Here is a 13,510-nt window from a genome sequence, read left to right as displayed (position 1 = left end):
CTCGCTTTTCCCTACAACTTGCATTTTAAAATAAAAACTGTGTATCCATGTTGGAAACAAAAACAACAACAACAACAACACAAAGTTTACTATGGAAGAGCTCCGTCTGCCTTGTTCCAGGTCTTGGGAATCTCTCTCCAGCTAGGGGATTTTTTTTTTTTGACTTCACACTTTCTTCCTCTTTGTTTATTTGAATATTTACAGGGAACCAGTGTCCAGTCACAACATCGTACAGTATCTACTTGATAAAGTGAATTAGTAGTCTGTTTAACAATATTGGTCTAAGAGAGAGAAGTGCACAAAATGAGTTTGGCTAAAAAAGAAAGCACCACGTTATGCATTTTATAAATGAGATATTGCATACTTCTATTATATCAAAGATATAAAAGTGCTTGTAACAATGCATGTTTCTTCCCAAGTGTCCTGTGTAGTAGGTTAAAGAATGGTATTGTTCCACTCAAGGACAGAAGAGGGAATGGAGCCCACTGAGTCATCCACAAGGCCGAGGAAAGAGCACAGAACATAGGAGCTAAGTGCATGTTCTGTTGTTCTTATCAGTGGACAGTATTTCTTCCCACAGTCAATGACCTGACAAGGGACTGAGCAAATTATATGCTTCTCTAACAACTAAGAAGTTGTTATAGCTCCATTCGCCAGCCTAAAGTTCATCTGGAAAATTCACGAAACAAAAGAGCGGAGCAACCAGAGCCCCCAATTTTATATCTCTGGCTATTAATCACAAACGAAGATCTGTGGCAACCTGCCTGATTACGGAAGTAGCCAGCCTGTCCCTGCCAATAGTCTTTGGCTCAGACTAGTCCAAAGGCCAAGAATAGGGTGGCTCCTGCCATGCGGGGCAGACCTTTGGTTCTGGGGCTCTACCTGGCAGCTGACATACAGAGCATGAGAATTTTTCTGCCTGTTTTAGCTTCCCAGAGAGGCTCAGAATTAAGCTGGGACTACGTCCTGGATTTTGAGCACTTGACGGCATAAGCTATGGACACTTTTAATAAATCTGAAACAAATTCGTCCTAATTATGCTGACCCAAAGATTCTCCAGATAGCTTCCAAAATGAAGGGTTTGGTCACATCATTTTCTCTTTTGGGGTGTCTGTGCTCAGAGCTTGCAGGCCCTCTTATGAGTCTCCCAATTTCCAAACACATTTCAGGGACATTAAAGGAAATAACTCTTAATAATGAAAAATCGGATGGAAGGTTTAGGTCCTTCAAGAGGAATAATCTTCATAGAAGGACAAGATTTATCAGCCCCAAATAAGTCCATCATCTTTATTTATTTCCATGTTATTCATTTATTTCCACTCTAAACTACCCAAGGTGGATAATAAATAATCGTGGTATATCTGTCTAATGCGGAGCACAGAGAGCAAAATCACGGTGAGGCAGTCAGCCCTGCAGAAGATGAAGCGACCAGCCGAACCACACGCAAGCAGCTCACCAAAGCACTACTATGTTTATATCTTCTAACAGGATTTGGACATTGCAAAGGAACCCATCACGAACTGGACACCAGCTTTTATGACCTACAGGGAAGGGTAAAAGGTCCTGTCCTCTATAACAGAAAAGGTCATTTCTCTCTGTTCTCAGACCCCATGGGATTAAGTAATTTGCAACATAACCAAAAAGGCTTCCGAGTACCTACGGTCTAACTTCTCACCTGACCAAGAAGGAAACTGAGGCCCAGAGAGATTACAATGTCTTATTTAGAGTTGTGCAGGGAGTTTCCAGGACAGCCAAATTCAGATTTCCAGAAGCTCATCAAGGGTTCTTGCGTGCTCAGAACGCAGTGCTCAGAACGCAGTTCCCAGACTAGGGTAGCAGGAGGAGCCCTGAGTATCAACTTCACAGCCTTGGTCTTAAATCTGGGCGGACGTTAACAAAATGACCTTGAGAAAGTCACGTAAATTCTTGAGCTTTGCTTTTCCCACACTGCAACACGAGAAGTAAAATATGTGGTGTGTCTACCTCAAAGATCAAATGAGATAATGTGTGAAAACTCTTTTGAAAGCCTTTATAAGGTTCAGGGTGAAATAACTTCAGATAAAGGAAATCTTTCCTGTCAAGGATACATGGGTAGACTCCAGGGGACTCATGGACCACTGGAAATTTTGCATAAGTGTGTGTGTGGATGAGTGCTAGCCAGGCACACTTCCCCCCCCTCCTGGGGAGTTTCTATAGCTTCTATGAGCTTCCTAAATGGGTGGCTGACATTTTCCTCCAACCCCTACCCCACGACTGCCAGTAAGAATCTATGTGCTATGGATATCAACATATTTATGATTGACTTAAAAGGCTGATGTATTAAAAATATAACTGTTCTTGTGTATTGAATGTATAGCTGAGATTTTCCTGCTGGCTTTACTGATTCAATAACCTGTGTTTTTAAAACATAAATTTATTTGGGGGAGGGGAGCTAATCTGACCTCCCATCTTGCTCCATAAAAGACTAAAAATCTATGGCCTATAAAATGATAAATAGAAATTTCAAGTTACAAAGCAACCAGGGTTTTTGTTTCCTACTTGTGTACTTCGCTAGTAATATTTCCTGGTTATCTGAAAGAGATTTCTTTAAAGTCATATTTAACAAGAGAACTATCTACTTATTATTTACTGAGTTCCTACTGAGTTCTCAGCACTTTGTTTCCAGTATTTTCCCATAAAGCACTAGACAAAAGACACAAATCATAAGCCATTTGTAGGCTGCCACATTATGCCCGTGGTTCTAGAAGGCTGAGCGGTGTGGAGAAAAACAAATGAAAAAGTATTATTCATGACCAATTGATCAATTAGGCTGCTTTTCATTAAAAAACATAAAAAGGCAGAACCAATTTAGCAATGACTGTGTTCGAAGTGCATAAAAACATTATTAATGTAGGATTTTTTTTCTCATTTATTTTTAGTTCTATTTAGAAAATTACACTTGAGAGCTTTCTGTAACAGAATTTGAGGGAGTGGATAAGATAGCACTGGAAACCTTTTGTAATGCTAACGAAGGGGTAGGGACGGATACTGGTTAGTAAGGCCTTTTCTGTACACAGTTATATGTTTCCGAAGCAGAGACTGACTTCTGGAATATCTGAGTGTATGAGATAACCAACCAGAGAAGTTACCTACTCATCAGACTCATCCATCGTCCCATAAAGAAATCCAGTGGGGTCTTTTATCAATCTGACAATGGCTATACTCCTCCATTTTAGTGGTAAAATCTTAATACACTACAGGAATGTGAAAAATGAGAGGAATTTTTTTTTCCCTCTTGACTATATCAAAATATCACCTCCTGCCCCACGGCTCTGAGGACTCGTAATTCCCCTCTTGTTTTATTCGTTTCTGTTTGCTTCCTTCCTATTCCTTCATAGTTCTATATTTTTCAGTTCCTAGTGATATCTTCTGTTTCAAGTTTCTCATACGAGCCTCAAGCTATATAAATGCAGTGAGTGCACTCATCCGTGCTTAACGTAGTGCTATCATTCCGATGAACAAAACCCAAAATCTATTTTGGTAGCAACGGTCACAGATTTTCCATAACTTAGAGTGACTTAAAACCTGGGTTGTGGTGGCCCGAGGTCCTGGTACTGCTTCCCATTCAGTTCCATTTGTGTCATTTCTCACTACAAGTGCGAGTCTTCGGAGAGAACGTTCTGGAGTCAGACTGCCTGGGTTCAAATCTGGGCTCTACCACATAGTGAAGTGACCTTGTGTCAGTTTCTTAACCTCTCTGCACCTGTGCTTCCTCATTTGCAAAAGAAGGATAACATAGCCCTTACTTCACTGGGCCCTTATAAAAAGCAAATGAGTTCACATGTATAAAGGAATAGACCAGTGCTGGGCAAATAATACTAACACAGACACCATTTTAGGGACTTTACATGTATAAATTATAGTTGCTCCTTGAATAAGGCGCAGGTCAGGGCACCACCCTCTGCCCCCAACTCCCGTTCAGTCGAAACCAGTGTATGACTTTTGACTCCCCCCAAACTTAACTACTAGTAAACAACTGTTGACCAGAAGCCTTACCAATAACATGAACACTCAATTAACACCCATTTTGCATGTTCTATGTGTTATATATTGTCTTCTTACAATGAAGTAAGCTAGAGAAAAGAAAATGTTGTTAAGAAAATCATAAGGAAAGGGGCACCTGGGTGGCTCAGTCGGTTAAGCGTCTGCCTTCAGCTCAGGTCATGATCCCAGGGTCCTGGGATTGAGCTGAGCAGGGAGCCTGCTTCTCCCTCTGCCCCTCCCCCACATTCTCTCTCTCTCTCTCAAATAAATAAATAAAATCTTTAAAAAGAGAGAGAGAAAATCATAAGGAAAAAATATATATATATATTTTTTAAGATTTTATTTATTTATTCGACAGAGATAGAGACAGCCAGTGAGAGAGGGAACACAAGCAGGGGGAGTGGGAGAGGAAGAAGCAGGCTCATAGCGGAGGAGCCTGATGTGGGGCTCGATCCCATAACGCTGGGATCACACCCTGAGCCGAAGGCAGACGCTTAACTGCTGTGCCACCCAGGCGCCCCGGAAAATATATTTATAATACTGCACTGTATTTATAGAAAAAAATCCGAGTGTAAGTGGATTCACACAGTCAAACCCACGTTGTTCAAAGGTCATCTCTATTGAGTCTCGAAAACAATATAAGATAGATACCATTATTACCCTTGTTTTGTAGCTTGAGAAACTAAGGCACAGAAAGACTAACTTGTCCCATCTGGCCCAGTTACTAGCTGGAGGACTGGCCTCAAACCCACAGCAAGCACTCAATAAATGTTACTTATTGTTGTTGGAGTTATTGCCTGAATTTATACACTCAGTAATATCTGCTATTGCTGCTAAAAGTGATGAATTTGTATGTCTAATCCTTCTTCAAAGTGTATAAAAAATGTATATGATCCCCAATGGAACAGTCGATTTTGGCGAGGATTATCACCTAAAGCCATTAGGTGACATTTGTTGGGAAATAAGGTACTACCACATTGCCAAAGTGTCACCCCCTCGGAGAGCTTGTTAATTGCAAAAGCGGAAAAAGTACCTTCACAATGAGAGCTCCCTGGAGTGAGAACACAACTTCAAGCCATGATCAAACCGAGAGTCACAAATACAGGGACCACCTGGCATTTTGCGCCTCCTGATGAGACGCAATATGGAGCACCTTATAAAGAACGTGCACTCGAAGTCTAATCAATGCTTAGCCCAAACTTGGGAGTTTACAGGAAACACAGGGGATAGGGGAGCAAATTAAATGATACCATGAGGCAACAACAAATCCAGAACATGGGACATCATACAAGATAACTGGCCTAACCCTTAAAAAAAAATCCAATTATCAAATAAAAAGACAAAAAGCCCAAATGTAAAAATGTGCTTTGCTTTATAAAATTAGATCCTACTCTTTTTTTTTTTAAAGGTCTAGATTCTGAGTTTGGGGGGGCGGTCAGGTGGTGAAGGTTAAATATGGTCTAAACATTAGATCATATTAAGGAATTACTATCTGTCTTCTTAGGTATAATGATGGCGTTGTGGTTCTATAGGAGAATGCCCTTATTCTTAGATGTGTATTCAATTATTTAGGAGTGACGTGTCACTTTGTCTGTAACTTTCAAGTAGTTCAGAAAGAAATACACAAAGATAGAACAAATATGGCAGAAAGATAGTGGTTGGTGAGCCTAACAGGTGAGTATAGGGGTATTCATTGCACTAATATTTCAACTTTTTTTTGTTTGGACATTTTATTCACAAAATGTCTTACATCTTCTTTGAAGAGCATATGAGACTTTTATCTTCAAGTACTTAGTAATAGTTTCGTTTAATTCTCTAAAATGTTTGTCCGTGAATGCACACTTAAAAAGAAATTTTTAAAAATCAATTACTGAATTTTTAGTGGCTCAACCTTATTGAAACCTAATAGTAATGTTGAAGAGTGCTCAGTGCCTAATACAGGGCACAATACATAATGAATGCCCAATAAATATTTATAAATGCTTATTCGTTAAATTTATTTTGTTCCTGAGAATTTAAAGGTTGCAGGAAAGAAAGAAAGAAAGAAAGAAAGAAAGAAAGAAAGAAAGAAAGAAAGAAAAGAAAAGAAAAGAAAAGAACAGAAAAGAGGAAAGAAAGAGATAGATGAGGCTGTGGTCTTCCTTTGCAGATCAAGATATGCTTTAGCACATACTTGGGATGGACAAAATGGGGGCCAATCAACTGCATCGTTTGATTCAAATAACTTAGGTCACAAAGATTCTTGACCACAGTTTAAATTGCTTTAGGAGAGCCTGAAAATGAAGAATCTGGCCCTAGGACTAATCCAGCAGCAACTGTAACTTATTTAAGAATTCCTGATGGAATCACACTTAATGACACATTTTTGGACAATGGTGGATTTTTCCTTGGTCTAGGCAAAGAGGCAAGTTCTGCTCAAGTTTGAGCGTGAGTGCCAAAAGGCACCAACACCAGCAGGTGTTATTCTCTGAGAATCAATAAACTTGGGGGAATGGGGATCATTTTCAACTCTTCCAGAAGGCAATGGTTCTAAAAAAGGTGGCTTCAGGCAGTAAGTGAGTTATATTTTGTATAAAAGTGGAAAGAAAATGATCAAGATCCAAAGAAATAATTAATAATGACACAGTTTTACATTTTCATAGTGCCTTTTTCCCAAGGCACTTCATATCTGTGTGAGCTCATTTATTCTCATAGTATCCCTGTGAAGTAGACATAGAACAACTTAAATAAAAGAATAAAAGGGATTTTCATCAGGATGTAAGATGTGGAAGATATTCAAAGGGATATCATATTAGCAATAGAGATATTACTCAAACCGATATTCAGCAAATCGATAGCATCCCTTCCCTCTGCTTCAATAAGTCTTTGAAAAAAATAAAACCTGTTACAATTTAAGGAAAATAAGCTTACAGTTTACTCTACGGGAGACATTCCAAGTCCACTCTAAAAAGGTAGTTTTATTCAATGATGCAGGCCTTCTCTCTTCACAGAAAAACAAAGTTCTCGAAAAGAGTACAAATCATAATTTTTAAAAGTTGAAATTTAAATGCACTTAGATGGTTCTATATTTACATAGTGCTCTTAATGTAATAGTGGATCTTTCTGTAAAGAGGTTTGCCTTAAAATTATATTATGAACGTGAGGTTTCATAAACTATACTGGGCTGTTCAAGCAGAGTTCACTTATAGTAAATGTTCTTTCTGAAACCAAAAATAAGAAAGAGAAAAAGGGGGATCCGACTAAGGAACTTATCTGTCTATGGTAAATGCAGCAGTATAGAACAAAAGATGCTTCAGCTTTAGGATTCCCACCCTCAGATGACATAACATGAGCACATGCAATCTTTCCCATTGGATTTTTAGATCCTAAACATTTCCCTCTTAATTTATCTGGGGATGAGTATTTTCAGTAATGTGCAGATTAAGTTACGTATACCTTATTAACAAGGCCTTATTCCAGGTGCATAAACATGGTATTTTTAAGTTGTGAAGTCCTGGGTGGGTATACTCAACCCTCATATTCAGGAATAGTTGGGGCAAAGAGCATAAAGGAGCTGTCTTCAGGCTCAAAGCCTGAATTGGACACCATCTTTGGGACATGACGCTAATTATTAATAAAGAGACGAAGATAGACAATACTCTCTCAAAATCTATTTCAACAAAAAGTTCTCTTTTTGTAAAGAAATCCAAAGTGGTGTTCTTTGTAAAGGTACCCTAAATACTAAGAGAAGTAGAAATGTAAGTAAGAGAGCAATCCTGGGGGCGCCTGGGTGGCTCAGTCGTTAAGCGTCTGCCTTCGGCTCAGGGCGTGATCCTGGCGTAATGGGATCGAGCCCCACATCAGGCTCCTCCGCTATGAGCCTGCTTCTTCCTCTCCCACTCCCCCTGCTTGTGTTCCCTCTCTCGCTGCTGTCTCTCTCTCTCTGTCAAATAAATAAATAAAATCTTTAAAAAAAAAAAAAAAAGAGAGAGCAATCCTGGCCCCACAGTGCCAATGTTTCATTCATTGTTTCCCAGACCTTCACACCACTCTCAACTGGGTTTCGATGCTGACTATGGAGAGGCGGAATTTCATCTCTGTAATGGGTCTAAAGTCTCTCCCTGGGATGGCTCAGGAGCCAATTAGCAGAGAATTTTGTGTGCCTGGCTGGATAAGGAACAAGCTCCTTTGCTGGACGTTGAATCCCATCCCCACATGCATTGTTACGGCAAAAGATTTATAGACCTTCACGGATGGACCAAAATATGAAAAGCAATATTTAGAGAACCATGGGATTAATTTTAATTACATTTGACTCATAGAGAACATTCTGCAAATTATAAAACCGTTCAAGATCTCTAGAGTATATGGCCCGATATTGTATAATGACATACCTTTTTGAAGAGAAGAGGTTGAGTCTATGTCTTGGCTTTGACACCGAGTTAATAGTATCTTCTCTTCCAAGAAGGAAGATGAAGTCAAACATCAAAATGACTGCATTTCAGAGGACAGATCCACCTTGTGCTGCCTTCCAAGGACCACACTAAAACAGGGTACAAGTTCACAGATTCATTAATAGTGCCTCCTCCTGCCTTACTTCTTTCTCCCTCCTCCAAACTACCCCCAGTCAGCCCAGCAGTCTGTAGGCAAACCACACAGGAACTAGCAGAAACCGGGCTTCAGAGAGCTGGGCGTGAGCCTTAGATTGTGTGGTTTTGTTTTCTTGCTGTCAGAGTTGAACTAAAATGCAGGAGGTTCTGTGAAACACTTTTGCTTCTTTATGCTTGGTTTCAATTTTAACAATTTCCCCCCTGAATGATTCTGTTCACATAAGAAAATTTCTAATCCTCGAGATGATCCATCAACAATCTGCTGCTGCTCTGAAGGAAAGCTCTCATTTTCTCTTACTACATCCAAGAACCCAGAGAAAAATTAGGACTTCTTCGGGGAACTTATTTAATACCACCCTGGGATCACCCGCAAAGCCAAAATCCCAGAGACAATGCTTTCTTAGTACACTCAGTATTACTCTTAGTCCGTAACATCACCCTTAACAAAAAACAAAAGAAGAAAAGCTCTGAGCCAGGGTGACTTCTAACCCCAGTTTTGCCAGCCAGGGAAGAGGGGGGACTGGTTCCTTAGATCTTGGGGATTTCCCTTTCTCCTGAGTTACTTGGGCGAAAGGATTTCTGGGACTTAAAGATTTTTCACTGAGCTAAGATTTTGGTCACTGCCAACTTCCTCAGTTCTTACCTTCGAATTTGTGAAAACCCTCCTTCCCCTTTAGTTCCCATACCAAGTGCAACTTGTGAAGGCCTCTTCCTCTCTTTGCTCTTACTAGAAATGGATTGCCAACGATGCATCTTTTGCACAAAATAAGAGACGTAGCTACCTGCTAAGTGGCTCCAGTCAGTCTGGGCCCAAGAGGGAAATGCTGGCTCACAGGATGTTTCCAGCATTAATCCCTTAAAGGCTAAGGAGGAGGGCATCATGGAAGACTCAGTTTGGCGTTCCAAAATTTAAACTCATTCTACATTATGAATGATAACTTTTTTTTTTAAATCTTTCCACCTCCTTTATACCTAAATCTTGTTCAGAATTTCCTTTTTTTTCTGGGGGGGGGTATTTCTCCCTGGTGACAATTGCTCAACACTTTAATTGAAATAGAAAAGAAGAATCTGGTTTGGAATCATCAGAGTACTTTGGTCACAGGAGGTGCTCAATAAATATTTATTGAATGAGTTAAAGGGAGGAATTTGCTACTCCTAACTCCTTAATACAGGATTTTTTTTTTTATTAATGCAAGTTTGTTCAACTTTCTTAAATCCGAGTTGTGTCTGAACAGGGTCCTCACTATTTCCACATGTTATAAAGATAGAATTTTAAAGGTAACAGTGTGTCCCTGGCTTTAAAACAATAAACATATTAATGTGGGCCTCAGTGTTCTTCAGTCTTCATGGTCTAAGGACATTCTTGGATCCCATCATTACGCCCAGCAGCTTCACAGCCAGACACTGAAATCCTCTGGCCACAGCCCTAATTCCAAGTCAGTGGTATTGAAGTGATTGAACAGTGAGACCCTCAACTCCCGTGGCTGGAGAGTGTGAAGAAAGGAGCAAAAATAAATACTGTTCTATAGGAAGTATCATGGAGTTTTCATCTTGCACCTTAATGAGAAAGCTACTTTTCCACAGGGTACCATCCCCCCAGGGGACAGAATGGAACCACCACACACCCCCTCTTACAAGTGTGGGGCAGAACGCAGGAAAATCTCAAAGAGAAGTTATTTTGGCAGCAAGTAATGATCAACAGATGTGTTATAGAGCATACTGACAGGGGAGCGAGGCCACTCCAGTGGTTTATTTCATGGATGCTCTGTACTTGAACAAGTGCAAAGGCTAGAACCTAAGAATAAAGACTCAGAGGGGAGGAGGATGGGAGATGAGGTAGGCCGGTGGAGGGTAGTAAGGAGGGCACGTATTGCATGGAGCACTGGGTGTTACACGCAAACAATGAATCATGGAACACTACATCAAAAACTAAGGATGTACTGTATGGTGACTAACATAACATAATAAAAAAATTTTTTTAAAAGGACTCTGATGTAAGAATGCCATCATTCAGTCCTCACAATCATGGGACACTCAGAAAATATCAGCAAAATTGTGAGGATTCAAGAATCTGTAAAATGTGGACTTACTCATAATAGAGAAGTTTCTTTTAAGACCAACTTCATTTGCAATTTTTCAGCAAGTCCCTTTGAGGGGTCATTGTTATTATCAGAATCTCTTGTACATAATTATGTTTAATTTACCTTTATGGTAAAATGTGTACTTTTCATTCAAAGTGCAGATTCAGACATTCTCTTTCCATTCATTTGGTAAATAATGTTTGAATACCTACTCTGTGTTAGGCCTGTTCTTAGTGCTGAGAATATAGCAGTGAACAAAACATAGTCCTTCCCCTCCTGGATCTTACCTTCTGGCAGAGAGAGAAATAATCACGTATGTCAGATGGTTGTACTACTACAGAGAATCATAAAATGGGGCAAGAGTTAGAGGAAGTGTAGCCCAGGTGGGGGGTTGCGATTTTCAAAGGACATTTGAGCTAAGTCCAGAACAAAGTGATGCAGACAGCTTGATGGCTCTCTGGGGAAATAGTTTGCAGGTATAGGGATTAGGAAATGCAAAGCCTTATGGTGGAAGGAAGCTTGATGCATGAATGAGGAGGAGAGGAGTCATGATGGAGGTCAGAGAGGGAGCAGGGGCTGGAACACATAGGGCCTTGTTGGCCACTGGCAAGGTCTTTGATTTTATTCTGAGTTAAGATAGGAGCCAATGGAAGATTTTGAACATGATCTAATTTGGGTTTTAGGTTTTAGAAGAATAGCTTTGATTACTGTGTTGAGATTACATTGTAAGGGAGCAAGAGCAGAAACAGGAAGGCCAGTTAGAAGGCTACTGCAATGGTCCTGGCAGGAGAAGGCAGCACCTTAGGACAGGTGGTGGAAAGTGGAGGTGGTGGGAAATGACTGAATTCTGAATATACAGGGTAACAGTTAAGTCTGGAAACATAAATATTATTATTTTATCATGAATTAGAATGTGGCATCAATAAACCATTTATCACCTACCATCCATATATTACCCAGACTTGGTGGCCGCCCTGCATGAAAGGCCAGCTGATTATATGATGTGAAGTCTGAGAGACAAAGAGGGGTGCCAACGATGACTCCAAGATTCATGGCCTGAGATACTAGAAGCAAGGATGTGTCCTTACTGAGACGGAGGAACAAGCTTGGAAGATCAGAAGTTTGGTTTGGGGCATATGAAATTTGAGATATCTATGAGAAATACCAGTGGGGATGTTAAGATAGATATGAGTCTGAAGGTCAGGAGAGGTTAGGGCTGGAGATAAAAACTTGAGTGCTGTTGAGAGACAGAGAGAAGGTTATTTAAAGTTATGAAACTGGATAAAACCACCCAGGGAATGAATATTGATAGAGAAAAGACCCCTTCAGTGTTGAGAGGTCAGAGAAATGAGAAGAAACCAGCCAAGGAGATGAGAAGGAGCAATGGTTTCCTGGAAACCAAGTGAAGAAAATTTTGTTCACTTTTATCAAACTCTGAGTTCAGGGGAAAAACACACCAAGTTATTATTGTAAAACCATGTCTGTATTTGGTGAGTGCAACTAAATTATGGTGCCCCCAAATGGAAGAAAGCAGAGAAGAAGGACCTCTCACACAATGTTACTTTAACGAAGTTAATTCCACTAAGTAGGTAACACTTTACAGTTTTGCTGAGCCTAGTCAACATCCTTTCAGATACACCCAAAGATTCATTCTAAAAGGAGGAAATGAATGGGCTTAAAAAGGAAAAACTGGGATCTCCAATGTTTTCAAAATACAATAGGTAGATTTGTGACTGAGAATGTCAACGGAGGGGTACCTGGCTGGCTCAGTCGGTGAAGCCTGCGGCTCTTGATCTTGTGGTTGTGAGTTTGAGCCCCACTTTGGGTATAGAGATTACTTAAAAATAAAGTCTTAAAAAAAAAAAAAAAGAATGTCAGTGGACTCAGCATTGAGAACCAAAAATTGGTCCTTAAGGTAGAGGAAAGTGCATAGAATTGGACACTGCAAATTTGGGTCAAGTTTTAGCTAAATTGCTTGCTAGTTGACTATTTTTGAGCAATTCACATAACCTATTTGTTCCTTCAAACTCAGCTCAAGTTTACCTCTTCCAGGAAGACTTCTATAATTATGTAGATTTAGACGAATCCTCTTTTTACTCCCAAAGCACTTTTATCACAGCAACTTATTATAATTGCTAATTTATTTTTGTCTTTTTAATTAGACTATTACTTCTTTGTATTCCCATAGCTCAGCATAGTGCCTGGCACTTAGCAGGTGCTCAATAATGTAGAATGAATGCATGTTCCCCCAAATCAGCTTCCTCATTTGTAAAATGGAATAATTATACCTACTTTTCAGAGTTCCTTTGAAATTTACATAAGCTATAACTCAAAAAAAATCTTCAAAAACTATAACTCACTATATAAACAAAATACTTGTCGTTTGTTACCCGCTATTTTATAGAATAACACCTTAGCCTGGCATTCAAGGCCCTGAACAATCTGTTTCCAGGCCACCTTTTTAAATTCCCTCTGGCTACTATGCCCACTGTTCTATATGATAGCCAGCTAAGCAGTATTTCAAACACACCAACTTCTTTCACATCTTCCACCATTTTATATTATAATTACCTAACTACATGTCAGTACTGATCATGACATGTGTTATAATAATTATGATTGAAGTAGTAGGAGCTAAAAACACATGTTACTTTCATCTATAAAGGGTTTTTCTATTGTCTAAGTCTTTTCCCTCCACCCTGGAGGGAAAAGCACAGTTAGCCATGTGCTTTTAAAACATGGGTTTGATTATATTTTCAATGCCTACCAGATAAAATCACCTAGCAGCACGGACAAGGTCTTTCATGATCTGACTTT

The 13,510-nt window shown here is 39.7% G+C and overlaps 1 protein-coding gene across 2 annotated transcripts in view; it reads right to left on the bottom strand.

The window, feature by feature from the left end:
• GRAP2 (GRB2 related adaptor protein 2) overlaps positions 1 to 8,716 on the bottom strand; it is a 63,515-nt gene extending 54,799 nt beyond the window's left edge. Inside the window, exon 1 of one of the 2 annotated variants that reach the window (XM_034643608.1) lies at positions 8,397 to 8,716. The gene's annotated coding sequence lies outside the window, so the exon portion shown is untranslated. The remainder of the gene's footprint in view (positions 1 to 8,396) is intronic. The other variant, XM_002914589.4, reaches the window with a different exon arrangement.
• Positions 8,717 to 13,510: the final 4,794 nt, after the last annotated feature.

Source organism: Ailuropoda melanoleuca, chromosome 15, assembly GCF_002007445.2.
Source record: "Ailuropoda melanoleuca isolate Jingjing chromosome 15, ASM200744v2, whole genome shotgun sequence".
Taxonomy (NCBI): domain Eukaryota; kingdom Metazoa; phylum Chordata; class Mammalia; order Carnivora; family Ursidae; genus Ailuropoda; species Ailuropoda melanoleuca.
This window is presented reverse-complemented; position numbering and strand designations above follow the sequence as displayed.